Source organism: Trichosurus vulpecula, chromosome 2, assembly GCF_011100635.1.
Source record: "Trichosurus vulpecula isolate mTriVul1 chromosome 2, mTriVul1.pri, whole genome shotgun sequence".
Classification (NCBI taxonomy): domain Eukaryota; kingdom Metazoa; phylum Chordata; class Mammalia; order Diprotodontia; family Phalangeridae; genus Trichosurus; species Trichosurus vulpecula.
The window spans coordinates 299,349,107-299,362,732 of NC_050574.1; positions in this window are offsets into that span (position 1 = coordinate 299,349,107).

The following is a 13,626-nucleotide window of genomic DNA, read 5'->3' on the forward strand; positions in this document are numbered from 1 at the left end:
TGGAAACACGCTTAATTACTGGCCCAGGAAAGAAATCCCTGCATTGTCTGTGCTGCTTTTGCATGGGGCCAAGAAAAGCTAAAACAGCGCAAACAGATGGAAAACCTCTGGCTGCTTCAGGGATCCCTCCTGACACTGATGGATGTATTCCTATAGAAGAGAGAGAGAGAAAGAGAGACAAGTCTTTCTAATTTTTTTTAAAAGCTCACTGCACAAAGCAGCCAAAATGCAAGAGAAGAGAAAACATCAGCATTCTGAGTAGTATCAATGTACGACATTCATCATCTGAAGAGCTTGTACATCAATACTCTATGTGAATTATGTTGCTTTCTTCTGTCTTCATTTATGTTATTTGCCCAAGTAGCTAGATAACACCAATATTGTACATTTGTACCTCCATAAGAGGCCTACTCTAATGCTTCATCATAACACGTAAGAGACTCTGGGTGATTATAGGCTATGCAGCTAGGTGGTGCAGGAGATAAATTGCTAGGCTTGGAGTCAAGAAGATCTGAATTCAAATGTGACCTCAGACATTTACTAGCTGTGTGACCCTGGGCAAATCACTTCACTACTATCTGCCTCACTTTTCTCATCTATAAAGTGGGGTTGAAAAATAGCACCTATCTCCTAAGATTGCTATGAAGATGAAATTAAGTAACATTTGTAAAGCACTACATAAATATTAGCTATTGTCATTATTTTAAGAGATGAAGAAAAGGAAGCCCCAGAAAGTTTAAATGACTTGCCCACGGTCATACAAATAATAAATGCCAGAATCAGAATTTGAACCAGACTTCAGCAGGCAACAGATAAGTCATGTTATGGATGAGCCCACAAAAGAAGGGAAAGAGACCTAGGAGTCCCAGCCGTAGGTGCTTAAAGCAAATCTGGATAAGGCATACCAGAAATTGAAGAATATAGCATGAGGCAGTAGGCCGGGGTATAAGCAGGCAATCAACCAACATCAAAGCCTTAGACATAGAAGACCAAGCCTGTGTCCTAGGTGCAAATGGAGTGACTTGGTTACAATAAATAAATAAAGGGGGAAAAGTGTAGTTCTAAGCCGAAAAGAGGTAAGTTATGTTGCATAGGAGAAAGCATACTGAATGGGAGTTAGAAGACCTGGATTTGAGTTCTAGCTTTGCTACCTACTAGCTAACACTACCTCCCTGAGCCTCAGTTTCCACACATATGAAATTGGATATTGAACTAGATGATCTCTAAGGTCCCTTAAAGGTTTAACATTTGATCAATCAGCCAAACATTTATTAAGTGCAGACTATATACTAGACTCTACGTTAGACTCTGGAGATACAGAGAGGTAAGACAGTCCTTGTCCTGAAGAAGCTCATTCCACAGGGGCAATGCATGTTCCCAGAGAAGTAAATATAGGTTATGTACAAGAAAGTACAAAGTTATTTCAGGAGGAAAGTATTAACTGGTGGAATTAGGAACTTGTGGAAAATAGTGGTCCTTGAACTAAGCCTTATAGAAAGCCAAGAGTTCCAAGAGGGACGGCAGATGCTCTACCATTTGCTAGAAGGAGTAAGAGCAAGGTCTGAAAGAGTAATTGACTACTGAATCCCTTGGACAACAAATCTCTTTTTTTTTTTGGAGGGGGGAAGGCAGGGCAATTGGGGTTAAGTGACTTGCCCAAAGTCACACAGCTAGTAAATGTCAAGTGTCTGAGGCCAGATTTGAACTCAGGTCCTCCTGACTCCAGGGCCGGTGCTCTACTCACTGCACCACACAGCTGCCCCCCTAACATCTCTTTAGCCTAAAAGCCTAATGGAATTGATAGCCTTGGGTGGGTCTAAGCTTTCTGGTAAAGTGACCAGAGTTGCCACAGCTGCTAAAACCTCAAGACATCTAACAAATAATAAATCACCCTTTAGGGGAAGTGGGTGGGAGTCTAAACCTAAGAGGAGTTTAAGAACAAGGTTATTTAATAAACCAGTCAGTAAGCATTTATCAAGTATTTACTATATGCTAAGCACTGTGTGGAGCACTGGCGATACAAGACAGGCAAAAACATAGCTTCTGCCCTCAAGGAACTTCCATTCTAACAGAGGGGACAACATGCAAACAACTATGTATAGGGTTAAAAACAAAAGTATAAATATATACGGTGTAAATGGGAGGAAATCTCAGAGGGAAGCCAGGAGGCAGAAGTGAGGAAAGAGAATATTTCAGGCACAGAGGACAGCCTGCGAAAAGGCAAAGAATGAGTTGGGTAATGGAGTGTCTTGTGGGAAGAAGAGCAAGGAGGCCAATTTTGCTGGATCATGGAGTATACAGAGGGCAGTAAACTATAAGACTGGGAAGGGCCAGGTTTTGAAGGGCTTTAAAAGCCAAACAGAGGATTTTACATTTGATCCTTATTTAAACAAAGCTTTGTGACCTGTATTATTACTACAGCCACCTTTATCCTTTCTGATCCCTATGTGTCTGAGGCAAAGACTAGGAAAGAGAGAGGGTGGCAAAGAGAATTTCAACGGGGTGATTGGGGCTGGGTGTTGTAAAGGGTCATAATGAGCTTTCTCTGGTTTAAGGGCTAAACCTTGGAAACTCTTGTGCTTGACCACTTTGACCTTTGGAACCATCCAGATGAAGATAAGAATCAAAGAATTTAAGATCTGGAAGAGAACCAAGAAATTCTGTAATCCAATTCTCTTGTTCTCTAAATGAGGAAACTTAAGATCCAGAGAGATTTGCCCAAGGTCACTCAATTAGTGACTGAGCCAGCCTGAGTGTTCTTTTCCCTTCCACAACCATAGGCTTCCCCACAAAGCTCCCCCCCCCACATCCCCCCACTTTGAATTAAAGTCATTACGGTAGTTGGTGAGTAAGTGCTTAACAATGGGTATTTGATGGTGGTTCTTTAAGCTCAAACCAGGGTGCATTTCATTTTTTACTTCATCAGCACTGAAGGCAAGGACATAGCCCTGACTCTAATATTTCATGCTTAACTTTGGATTCCCTTGGTTTTATATTTCTGACTCTTCCCTCCGTTTCTTGTAGTGCTTTATGATTTAATTTAATTTCAGCTTATAGCTGGCTTTGGTACCCAGAAGAGTGGTAATTTGTCCTTCAAATTATTCACCCAGGGGAGTCGGTGTTCTTAGAAAATGTGAGGGTAGAACCTATAAGCTTCTTCCCAGCAGAGGGATACATGACACACGCTGATGCCTCACTCACTTGTTCGTATTTCCACAATACCTTATCTCCCATGTTCAGCCCTGGTTACTATAATACCTTGTATTTCTACAGTGCTTTTCACATTAACAAATAAGGCAATTTGCAAAGTATTTACAAACTGACTAGTGAGTGATTATATACCTGCAAACCCCGCAATCATTCTGGACAAGCAACATTCCATTACATTAGGTTCTGTGGAGGAGGGTGTTTTCAAGCTGTTTACACAGGGAACCTGAGGACTCTTCTTGAGTCACTTTGTCACTCAATTGCTCAGTGACTGAGGGGAGTTTATATAACCTTAGGTTGTACTTCTGGATGCAGAACTACTGTTAACGCAGGCTTGGGTTAGATCATGTAGGGTTACAAAACATTTTTGCCCTCAAGGACTTTAGGGAGACAATAAAAACATATATTTCATTTAAGGTTATATACTTAGAGGTTATTATAAGAGACATTCCTCAAAACAGGAAATTAAAGTATTATTATTCCTGTATTACAAATAAGATAACTGAGTCCCCTTGTGGTTAAGTGACTTGTCTGAAGTTACACAATAGGTTTTGAGCTGGGATTTTTATTTTTGTCAGTCAGAAGTCAATAAACACTTACTCAGTGGGTACCATGTGCCAGGCACTGTGCTGGAGATTCAAAGAAAGGCAAAAATATCCCCCGCTCTCAAGAAGCTCACATTAGAATAGGAGAAACAACATACCAATAGCTAGTTACACACAGAATATATACTGAGTAGATGGATGGTAGTCTCACAAGGGGAGGCATTAGCAGCTTGGAAGAGGCTTCCTTCAAACAATGGCTTTTGAGCTGAATCTTGAAGAAAGCCAAAGAGTCTAAGAGGCAGAGGTGGAGAGGGAAAAGCATTACAGGAATGGGAGATGGTCAGTTCAAAGGCAGAAAAATGGAGTATTGTGCACAAGGAACAGCAAGTGGGCAGAGTGTTTGGAGATAGGAAAAAGATAGGGAAAAGCCAGGTGCTGGAGGGGAGGCTGAGGATTGTGGGCTCTGGAGTTCTGAGCTGCAGTAGGGCAAAATGCTCATTGTGTATCTACAATAAGTCCAGAACTAATATTGTGAGCCCTCAGAGTAGGCGGCCACCAGGCTGCCTTCAGGAGGGATGGACGGCAAGAAAACGGAGCAGGTTAAAGCTTCCACATTCACCTTCCCCGGGATTGGGCCTGTGAATGGCCACTGCAAGACCTGGAAAGACAGGGAAAACCAATATCATCTTCAAAAAAAGAGAAAAAAAGACTAGAAAAGCAGAAAGGAGTCAGATTATGAAGATATTTACAAACTAAAACTACGTCCAATATTTTTTATGAAATGCCACATGAAACAACTAAAAATAATCTAAGGCTATGTATAACCAGTTGATAGAGTATATGTGATACAAAAAGGCATTTCTAGCTCATCAAACACGGGTGTCCCTTCAGGCTCTGTCTTGGGCCTACCTCCTTTTCTTAGGTTAGAGATTTCCGAACTATGGAAGGAGGGACAGGGGAGGGAGAGGGAGAGGGAGAAGGAGAAGGAGAGGGAGAGGGAGAAGGAGAGGGAGAGGGATAGGGAGTGTGTGAGTGTGAGTGAGTGTGTGTGAGAGAGTGTGTGTGTGTGTGTGTGTGTGTGTGTGTGTGTGTGTGTGTAATGTGTGGATTCAGGTAAGGTCCCCAAAGCAGTACCAAAAAATATTGGATAACTAGATATTAATCACATATGATTTTTTTAAAGGGAGCAATTAAATTTAAACCTAATTATTTTAATTTTCTCTTTGTCTCTAGCATTTTTTCCAAGTGCAATATTGTATCTTTGTGATGAATAAATACGTAACTAATTTGACAACAAGATTTACTGGAATTGAAACTAGTACAAGAAAAGACCAAGGAGACAGTCTAAGTAACAGAAAAATAGTAACACAAAGCATAAATCTCAAACGTAGAAATAAGATGCACTCTATCACTGGGATTCAAATATGCTATTATTAATGGAGAGGTAAGACCTCTTTTCTTTCCTGCGTTTGCTTTGTGTGACTGCTTTACCATGAAGCCTAATAAATTGAAAAAGAAAAAAATGAAATACTTTAATAAGAAAAACAAAATTAAAATACATGTCTGTGACAGAAAAAAAGTTTTGCTTGTGTCATATGTTTATTTATAGAACTACTTAAATATAAAACATTGCCCTGAAGGAGAAACATTTATGCTAGGGGAAGCTATCACATGGTTGAAATAATCTTAATAGCTGGAATTTATACAGAGCTTTAAGATTTGCAAGCACTTCTCATTCCAACCTCATGATGCCGTGGGGTGGATGCTATTAGTATGCCCATTTTACGGACAAAGAACTACAGGTACAGAGGGGTTAAATGACTTGCCCAGCCCAAATTTGAACTCAGATCTTTCTGACTCCAGCCAGCACTCTATCTACTATACCACCTAGTACTTTGCAAATCTCAAAACACTATATAAATGGTAGCTGTTATTATTATGTGTAAGATATTTTGTTGAAACTGATGTCAGAGAAAAGTTTTTACTTTGTAAGCCCTATTGGTTGCAATGTCATGTCAAGGACATTTTAAGTGTAATCAACAGATTTTTTTTTCTTAATGAAACAATGTGGGAGAAGTGTGTGGGATTCCGCTCTGCTGGGGCTCAGTGGACGCTTTGTCCTCACAACTCTACGAGGCAGATGCTATTATTATGCTTATTTTACAGATCAGGAAGCTGAAGCTGCATGAGGTTAAGTGACTTGCCCAGGGTCACATAGCTCTAAGTGTCGCAGGCTAGATTTGAACTCCGGGCTTTCTGACTTCAAGTCCAGTGCTTTATCCATTGTGACACCTAGGTACTTCCCTTCACCTTTTGCTTCATCCATTGGCAATTCAAAATAGGAATGAACCATAGTTTATAGACATTAGAAAATGAAGACTATCGTGCAATTTTGACAGACTGTATGCTTCCCCAACAATCACTTTGTAATAAAAAATGAGTGAGGAGCAACATATAGTTTTCTAAGTTGTCACAAGAGCAACCAACTTTATGAAAAATAGTCCATTAAGAGGAAGGCTCTTTGCAAAATTGTGCAATGACATAGGGATGGAACATAGGGACTTTTCTCAGTCCTCGTTCTCCTTAACCTCACTACAGCCTTTAACAATGTTGCTCACTCTCTTCTCCTTGACACTTTCTTCTCTGGGTTTTTAGGATACCACTCTCTCCTAGTTCTTCTCCTACCTGACCACTCCTCGGTCTCTTTTGCTAGATCCTTATCTATTCATATTTTCTAGAGGTCTATCATATCTAACTTTTCTAAAGTTCTCTTCTCCTCAACTTCTTTCTTCTTTATGGTTAGATTGATCTGTGTATGAGGGTAGTAAGCTGAAGTCCCCACTAGAACAATTTTGCTCTCTATTTCTTCCTGTAACTAATTTAACTTTTCCTTCATGAATTTGGATGCTATGCCATTTGGTGCACATATGTTCAGTATTTGTATTAATTCATTAGCTGTGGTACCTTTTAGCATAATGTAGTTTTCCTGGTTATCTCTTTTAACTAAGTATATTCTTGATTGTTACCCCTGTCTTTTTTTTTGACATCCTGGGCCATCGCCAGCTATCTTGACCTTTGTCTTGCCATGGGACTTCAATGATTCTGGAGGAGAAGGTAAGGCTAATGACTTTGTGCAGTTCTGCCCCATTTATATCCAATTCACTTGCAAGTCATGACATCACCCTCATGATGTTATTGGTCCTCTTCAAGAACAACAACCTCAGTTGAAGAATAACAGATTCCGCTCCAACCTCTTATTTTAACTCCATATTAGTGTTTCTATTTCAAGTGTGTCTCTTGTAAGCAACATATTGTTGGATTTTGGTTTCTAATCCATTCTGCTATCTGCTTCTGTCTCATGCATGAGTTCATCCCATTCAGATTCTCAGTTATGATTACTAATTGTGTATTTCCTTCTAGCCCAGTCTCTTCTATTTATCTTTCTCTTTTTTTTTAACCCTGTCCCCTCCCCTCAAAGGTCTATTTTGCTTTAGCCCACTGCTTCTCTTAATCTATATTCCCTATTATCCTCTCCCTTTCTCTTAGCTCCTTTCCCTCCTACCTCCCTGTTGGATAAGATGAATTTCTACACCCAACTGTATGTGTGTATAGATAGACATTTATATATATATATAGATAGATATGTATATATTTGAAGGATATATCTGTGTGTATATACATACCCACATATGCATGCATATGTATGTATACACACACACACATATATCCCTCTTTGAACGAGTTCAGATGTGCGGTTCAAGTATTATCTGCCTCCTCCCTTTTCCTCCCATTATAAAAATTATTTACATACCTTTTTATGTAAAATAATTTTCCCATTCTTCCTCTCCCTTCCTCCTTCTCCCGGTGCATCCTTTTTTCTCACTTTCCATTTTTCTTTTGAGATCATTCTAATATAACAGACTCATACCCATGTCCTCTGCCTAAGGAGAGTCCTTCTAACTGCTCTAATGATAAAAATGATCCTTAGGAATACATGTTTCATCTTCCCATACAGGAATATAAACAGTGTAACTTTATTAAATCACTTATGATTACTCATTCATGTTTACTTTTTTATGCTTCTCTTGAGTCTTATATTTGAATGTCAACTTTTCTATTCAAGTGCTCTTTTCAATAGGAATACTTAAAAATCTTCTATTTTATTACTGTTTTCTTTTTCCCTGTAGGATCGTACTAAGTTTTAAGGGTTAGTTTCTTCTTGATTTTAATCCTAGTCCCTTTGCCTTCTGGAATATCATATTCCAAATCCTTTACGCCTTTAAAGTGGTAGCTGCTAAATCTTGTATGATCCTGACTATGGCTCCACAGTATTTGAATTATCTCTTTCTGGCTGCTTTCAATATTTTCTCCTTGACTTGAGAGCTCTAGATTTTGGCTACAGTATCCCTGGGAGTTTACATTTTAGGATTTCTTTCAGGAAGTGATTGGTGGATTCTTTCCATTTCTACTTTGCCTTCTAGTTCTAAGATATCTGGACAGTTTTTCTTTGTAATATCTTCAAATAATGATGTCTGAACTCTTTTTTTTTTGATCATGGCTTCAGGTAGTCCAGTAATTCTTAAATTATCTCTTTTCAATCTATTTCCACGTCAGTGGTTTTTCCTATGAGATATTTCACATTTTCTTCCATTTTTTCTGTCTTTTGACTTTGTTTTATTGTTTCTTCATGTCTCATGGAGTCACTAGGTTCCACTTGAAAAATTCTAATTTTTAAGGAGTTATTTTATTCAGAGAAGTGTTTTACTTCTTTTTAGAATTTAGCCAATTCTGATTTTTAAAGAGTTATTTTCTTCAGTATTTTTTGTGCCTCTTTTACCAAGCTGTTAATTTTCTTCATAATTTTTGTTTTTGTTTTGTTTTTTTATTTTTAGTTTACAACACTTGGTTCTACATAATTTTGAGTTCCAGATTTTCTTCTCTCCCTCCCCAAGACAGCATGGAATCCAATATAACTTCCATGTATAACTTCGCATTGAATTAATTTACATACTAGTCAAGTTGTGGAGAAGAATTATGACCAATGGAATGAATCATGAGAAAGAAGAAACAGAACCAAAAAAAAAAAAAAACCAACAACCCAAAAACAAAAGAGAGAAAAAAAATGGGGGAAAAAAAGGCAAGCATGAAGTGTGCCTCAATCTGCATTCATACTTCATAGTTCTTTCTCTGGATGTAGACAGTACTCTCCATCGTGAGTCCTTTGGAGTTGTCTTTGCACCTTGTGTTGCTGAGAAGAGCAGAGTCTGTCAGGATTAGTCCTCACAGAATCCATATATCTGTAGTTGTGTATAATGTTCTCCTGGCTCTGTTCGGCTTACTCAGCATTATATCATGTAGGTTTTTCCAGGTTGTTATGAAGTCTGTATCATCCCCATTTCTTATAGCACAATAGTATTCCATTACCTTCATATGCCACAACTTGTTCAGCCATTCCCCAATTGATGGGCATCCCTTTGATATCCAATTCTTAGTTACCACAAAAAGAGCCACTATAAATATTTTTGTACTTATAGGTCCTTTTCCCACTTGTGCGATCTCTTTGGGATACAACCCGAGAATTGGTATTGCTGGGTCAAAAGATATGAACATTTTTATAGCCCTTTGGGCACAGTTCCAAATTGCTCTCCAAAATGGCTGAATCAGTTCACAACTCTACCAGCAATGTAACAATGTTAAATTTTCCCACATCCTCTCCGGTGGCACTGCACTGCTGCCTCTCGTTGCTTCCACAGACTGCTGTCCTATGTTGGGAGGCCTGGGAATCTCCACCGGTTTCGGGTGCCCAGCTTTCTCCCAGCCTGTCTCCCATGTTGGTTTCTGTGGCTGCTTCCTCTTTGGTACTGTCTGGAGCAGCTCTGCATGCCGAGTGCTCTCCCAGCCTACAGATTCGTCCCGTTGGCCTTTTGGACTCTCCTGGCTTGGAAATTTGCCTTACTCAGACTGCTCTGGTTTCTAACTCTCTCAAATCTGCTCAGAATCACTTTTTTTATAGGAATCTGACAGAACTTGCGAGAGAGTTCTGGTAAGATGCTGTTTTCACATGGCCATCTTGGCTCCACCCCTCCATAATTTTCTTATATAACTCCCTCTTATTTTCTCAATTTTCCTCTGCTGCTCTTATTTAATTTTTAATATAATTACTTTTGCTTTTTAAAATAAAGGCTTTTGTTAGCTCTTGTAGGAATTATTATTGGGCTTGTGTCCAATCTGTATTTTTCTTTCAGTTTTTTTTGTAGATGTTTTCAAGTCTTTATCTTCTTCTGAGTTTGTGTCTTGAACTTCCTTATCACCACAGAATATTTTTATGGTCAGGTTCTTATCTGAGTATATTTTCCCCAAACTCCTCCCCCTCCTACCTTCCCTATTACTATAGAAAGGCAACATCCTCCTAGGCTCATGACCTAAGAGTAATCTTGGATTCCTCACTATATCTCACCTCCCATCTGTTGCCAAGCCTGTCTATTTCACCTATATAATATCTCTCAAATAAGCTCCCTTCTATCTACCACAACCCTGGTGCAGATCCTTATTCCTTCATGGCTAGACTATTGCAAAAGCCAGTTAGTCTACCTGCCCCCTACTCAGTAAACTCTGATGACACCTTAGCACCTCTAGAATCAAATGTAAAATTTTCTGTTTAGCATTCAAAGCTATTCATTACCTGCATTCCCACCTTTCCATTCTTCTTATACCTTATTACTTCTTCCTTCTGTTCCCCTCCCCTTCCCCTTATACTCTTTAGTGCAGTGATATTGACCTCCTTACTGTTCCTTGAACAAGACACTGCATCTTCTGAATCTGGGCATTTTCACCAGCCTTCCTCCATGCCAGTAATGCTCTCCCTCTTTATCTCTACCTCCAAGCTTTCCTGGTTTCTTTCAAGTCCCAGTTAAAATCCCACCTTCGGGGGGTGGAGCCAAGATGGCCGCATGAAAACAGTGTCTTACCAGAGCTCTCTCACAAGTTCTGTCAGATTCCTATAAAAAAGTGAATTTGAGCAGATTTGAGAGAGTTAGAAACTGCAAGCAGTGTGAGTGGGGCTAATTCCCAAGCCAGGAGAGTCTGAAAGGCCGAAGGGACAAATCTGTAGGCTTGGGGAGCGCTCGGTGTGTGGAGCTGCTCCAGACAACACTAAAGTGGAAGCAGCCAGGGAAACCAATGTGGGAGACAGGCTGGGAGAAAGCTGGGCACCCGAAACTGACGGAGATCCCCAGGCCTCCCAACACAGGATAGCAGTCTGTGGAAGCGACAAGAGGCAGTGCAACACCACTGGTCGTGAGACATCAACTCCTGAGGCTTGCAGTCCAAAGGTATGAAACCTGTCTTCTTGAACTTCCAGGAGACATAATGGCCAGGTAAATGGCTCCAATCCCTAACCCCCTCACCCAGAGAATTCCTCGGGAAAAAACGCTGCAACAGATGAGACAGAAGTGGGGCTTCAGTGGCTGAATAGTGGGAATTCCTGAGTCCCGGGGGTAGAGCCAGCAGGGGTCAACACCAGGATCCCAGATGTACCCTTGCTCCCCCAGGGGAAGTGCCAGACACCAGCTCAAACAACAAAGAGCTGAGACCACTGCTGGAGAGCAACAGTGCTGGAGAACAACCCCAGGGGAAGAGACTTCAGGCAACCAGACCCCTCCCCCACACCTCAGGAAATTGAAAGCTATAATTCACAAAGCCAATAATGAGACTCACAATCCCCAGAATAAGAAAGCTGGGACAGAGAGCTCTGAGCCCCAAAAGCAGAAATTTATTGTAAAGCCAGGAAAAGGCTAACCAACATGAAGAAGAAAAAAACTGAGGACCATTGTTTCTTTTTATGGAGACAGGCATGATCAAAATACCAGTTCAGAAGAGGATAGCAATGACACTATACCTACATCTGATACCTCAAAAGGTAATGTGAACTGATCTCAAGCCCAAAAAGCATTACTGGAAGAGCTAAAGGAGGATTTTAAAAACCAAATTAGGGAGGTAAAAGAAAAAGTAGAAAAAAAATCCACTGACAAAATCAAGTCCCTAAAGAATAAGATTGGTGGAATGGCTATGGAGATTCAGAATCTAAATAGAGAAAATGATACCCTGAGAGGTAAAATCAACCAATTGGAAAAGGAGACGCAAAAGCAAAATGAAAACAGTAACTCATTAAAAATTAGAGTTGAGCAAGTGGAAGCTAATGAATCTATGAGGCATCAAGAAGTAGTAAAACAAAATATAAAAAATGAAAAAATAGAAAAAAATGTGAAATATCTGATTGGGAAAACAACTGACCTGGAAAAGAGATCCAGGAGAGACAATTTAAGAATTATTGGTCTACCGGAAATACACGATGAAAAAAAGAGCCTTGACAGTATCTTCAAAGAAATTATCAAAGATAACTGCCCAGAGGTCCTAGAACCAGAGGGCAAAATAGTAATTGAAAGAATTCACCAATTACCCCCTGAAAGAGATCCCAAACTGAAAACACCAAGAAATATTATAGCCAAATTTCAGAATTACAAAGTCAAGGAGAAAATACTGCAGCAGCCAAAAAGAAATAATTCAAATATCGTGGAACTACAGTCAGGATCATGCAGGATCTCTCAGCTTCTACATCAAAAGACAGGAGAAACTGGCATATGATATTCCGAAGGGCAAAGGAGCTGGGGTTACAAGCAAGGATCAACTACTCAGCAAAACTAAGCAAAGGAGATGGACGTTCAACGAAATAAGGGAATTCTAGAACTTCCTGATGAAAAGGCCAGAACTCAATGGAAAATTTGATCTTCAAATACAGAACTCAAGAGAGACATAAAAAGGTAAACGGGGGAGAAAAACCCCCACAAACCTTATTAATCAACAAGGGCAAATTATTTGCCTCTTTATATAGGATTATATCATCTTATGTATGTTTTATATATATACATATATATGTCAATCTTGAGAACAGTACAGCTATTATGACAATTGAAAGGGATACAAATAGACTGTGAATATCTGTATAAAATAACTGATACAAGGATAAAAACATAATTAAGAGATGTAAAGGGAGGGTTATGGGAGAAGAGGTAAGGAGGTAGCAGAAAAGGGTAAATTACACCAAATGAAGAGGCACAAAAACACATTTTAGTAGAGGGAAAGAAGAGAGGGAGAAGAGCAGTATTTGAGCTTTACTGTCATCTGATCTGGTTCAATAAGGGCATAACATACCCCGATAAGTATAGAAATCTAACTTGTCCTACAGGAAGTAGGAGGGGAAAGGGGGAAAAAAGGGAGGAGGGTGGTCAGAAGGGAGGCGAGAAGTAGCAAGGGGAAAATGGCAAGATAAGAGAGGGGAATGAAGAGGGAGGGCAAACTGAGGAAGGTGATGGTCAAAAGCAAAACTTTGTTGAGGAGTAGAAGGGGAAAGGGAGAAATAAAAGCACAAACAGGGGGAAATAGGATGGAGAAAAAGACACAGATAGAAATCATAACTGTGAATGTGAATGGGATGAACTCTCCCATAAAATGGAAGCAGATAGCAGAATGGATTAAAAACCATAATCCTAAAATATGCTGTTTACAAGAAACACATTTGAAACAGGGGGATACACACAGGGTAAAGGTAAAAGGCTGGAGTAAAATATATTGCGCTTCAGCTAAAGTAAAAAAAGCAGGTGTAGCAATCCTTATCTCAGACAAAGCAAATGTAAGGATAGATTTATTTAAAGGGGATAAGGAAGGACACTATATCCTGCTAAAAGGCACCATAAACAATGAAGCAATATCATTGCTTAACATATATGCACCAAGTGGTATGGCATGCAAATTCTTAGAGGAGAGGTTAAGGGAGTTACAGGAAGAAATAGACAGCAAAACTATAATATTGGGAGAT